The sequence below is a fragment of the Echinops telfairi genome, unplaced genomic scaffold (assembly GCF_000313985.2).
Source record: "Echinops telfairi isolate 266 unplaced genomic scaffold, ASM31398v2 ScPeMD7_7475;HRSCAF=8513, whole genome shotgun sequence".
Lineage (NCBI taxonomy): Eukaryota > Metazoa > Chordata > Mammalia > Afrosoricida > Tenrecidae > Echinops > Echinops telfairi.
The window spans coordinates 17,266,564-17,269,507 of NW_022111379.1; the positions used below are offsets into that span (position 1 = coordinate 17,266,564).

General features: G+C 46.1%; 1 protein-coding gene across 2 annotated transcripts in view; it reads left to right on the plus strand.

Moving 5' to 3' along the window:
- PRKCE (protein kinase C epsilon) overlaps positions 1 to 2,944 on the plus strand; it is a 570,548-nt gene that overhangs the window by 446,750 nt on the left and 120,854 nt on the right. The window lies entirely within an intron of this gene.

Below are 2,944 nucleotides of genomic sequence, written 5' to 3' on the forward strand. Positions count from 1 at the left end.
TTGAGCAGAGTTAGCTAGATGGCTCGGGTGGGCCTTTGAGCAGAGTTAGCTAGATGGCTCGGGTGGGCCTTTGAGCAGAGTTAGCTAGATGGCTCAGAAGCAACAAAGGGCAAGAAGTGTGATGGGAAAAGGCCACTCGTATAGGAGAAACGAGATAGCGGCTTGGTACTTAGATGTCCACCAGGCAGGACAAGGTCTAACCCGGGCTCCTCGAAGCCGACTTCCCAGGGCAGCTGCACTGCTTCACCTGGACGCCTGTCAGGAATGCAGCCTCTCCGGCCCCACCCAGCCCCATGGACTCCGAAGGGTGGGGTGGGGTCCTCAGATATGTGTGTTTTTTGAAAGAAACCTCAGTTGATTTTATGAAGGCTGAGGTGTGAAAAAGCTCCGTTTTACTTGGTCCCAAGGGGCCGTGGAGACCCCTGGACACATTTTGCGTGGAGAAGTGGTATGTGTTCTGGTGAACAGAAAGCCAGGGCACCTCAGAGGCTGTCTTGTACCTGGGCGCAGTATTCTCGGCTGTATTCACACTGGAAATTCTCGATTGCCTGCTGCTACCCGTCTGCAAGAGGAAGCATCCAGTCAGATTACAGCTGAAGTCAAAGTTTGAACGGCTCTCTGAAGGTTGAGGGTCACTGTTGTGAAGTGCCACCGAGCGGGTTCTGACGCACAGCCAACCTGTACCCAACAGAAAGGGATAACACACGGTCCTGCACCATCCACCCCATGGCTCTGATGTCTGAGCCAATTGGTTCAGCACTGTGCCAATCCACCTCATTGAGCGCCTTCCTCTTTTTCCCTGCCCCTCCACCTTACCAAGCATGAGGTCCTTCTCCAGGGACTGATCGCTCCTGACCACACGTCCAAAGTCCGTGAGATGAAGGAAGTCTCACCGTCCTTGCCTCCAAGGAGCATCCTGGCGGTAGTTCTTCCAAGACAGATTTGGTGGTTCTTTTGGCCGTCCATGGTACTTTCAGTTTTCTTCTCAGGCTCCATAGTTCAAAGGCACCCATTCTTTGCTCTTACTATTCCGTGGCAGCTGTCCGACTTTCCCAAGCCTAACAGGGGATTGAAAATAGCACAGCTTGGGCCAGGTGCACCCTAGCCTTCAAAGTGACAGCCTCACTTTGCAACACTTTAAAGGGTGCAGCAGATTTACCCAACGCAACAAGACTTGATCTATTGACTGCTGCTTCCGCGAACATTAATTGTGGATTAAAGCAAGACGAGATCCTTGACAACTTGGATCTTTTGTCCACTTTCCCTGATGTTACCTATTGGTCCTGTTGTGAGGACTGTTGGTTGTCTTTACACTCGGTTGTAATCCATACAGACCAACTCTGGAAGTTCTCCTCACTTTCGAATGCCAGCCTGTGGCTGAGGGTCGGTCCTGGGTAATGGTGTGAGCATGCCTTTCTGCTACGCTTCTACCTGGAGATTTAAAAATAAATCAAGTGCTTTGCTATGTGCGTGGACACACCCACACGCGAGGGTGAGTCAAAAAGTATTGCTACTATGGTTCCGGTTCATCCAGGCATGGTTGATTCCAAGCAAAATCTATTTAAAAATGTCTCTGTGAGCAGTGAGTTACTGCAGACAAGTCATAACACGTGTCTTCCCCTCACTAGAGTGCTTAAAAACAAAGTCCAATCAAAGCAGTGTTTTCCCAGGGGATCTACTGAGGCAGTTAAAGTTAAGACAGTGAAGTCAGCCCAGAAGGCTACTGCGACCGATTTCTCAAAAGACACAGGGTCATCATGGGGGGCTTCATTATGAAGCGATTTTAAGAAAATTGAAAACATCATTGATGAGAAAAGGGCTGTGAATGATGCCCCAAGGAAATTGTTTGTCATCATGACAAAACAGCTGGTCATTCCTCGAGGATGGCAAGGGCTGTCCTGTAAGAACTTCCCTGGGAAGCCTCCCCCCATCCTCTCTACAGCGTTGGTCTTGCTCCTTCAGAGTCATGGTGGTGGCTGTTCCCTGAGCTCCGAGAGCATCGAAAAGGAAGCCCTTTGAGTCTCTTGATGCTGCTGAAATTGTTTGGATGTGGTGTCCATAGAAACAGCACAGAATCGCTCTCTGGCAGAGTCCTTGTTGGCGCCACCTCCTGGCGGCCCTGTGTTTCGCAGAAGGAAGCCCCACGCAGTCCTGTGCCACAGCCTCTCACTTGCTCCTCCATCTGGGCCCGTTCTCGCAGAAACGCCCCCATCAGAAGTAGGGAGACCCAGGTGCTGGTGATGTTGAGAAACCATAGCTTCACCTTTTAATATTTTGTTTAATCAAAGTTTCTAGGAGTTTATAACAATGCTTTTGCTACTTACTCTTACATATGTTTAAGCCAACAACGAGAATGAAAGCATGTCTGGTGTCTTATAGTTTCAAACACATAACTCGTATGGATGCTTTCTGACCATTTGAAAAATCAATTTTCACTATTTTCAACTGGCTCATTTATCTGGCATGTCATAGGAAATTCAGATTTCCACATTAGAAAGTTGACAGATAATTCCTTTTTTGTTATTTATATATATATAATGAATTTAATGATTTTATTGGGGGCTCTCACAGCACGTGTAGCAATCCATACATCATTTGTATCAAAAATTATATCACTCCATAATTAAATAACATTCTAATTGTAATAAGAATCATTTGTTTAAGTCTTAGTAAACAGATAATCTTGAGCATTACTTTGAGTTTTACTGGATGGCTTTGGCATAAGAATAAATGCCTTCAGAGCTATAAAAAGTTATCTCATCCCTTATTTGATCTATTTCCCAGTCACTTTTAAGTAGTATGTTACTCAGTTTCCATTCAATTGATTTTTTTTTTGCCCTGGTTCTTTCTATTGTTGATTTAGGGCTTTAAAAAGTTCAAATTGCAGTTTCTATTTTCAATGGCTCAAAATTGGATGTGTGTGTGTGTGTGTGTGTGTGTGTGT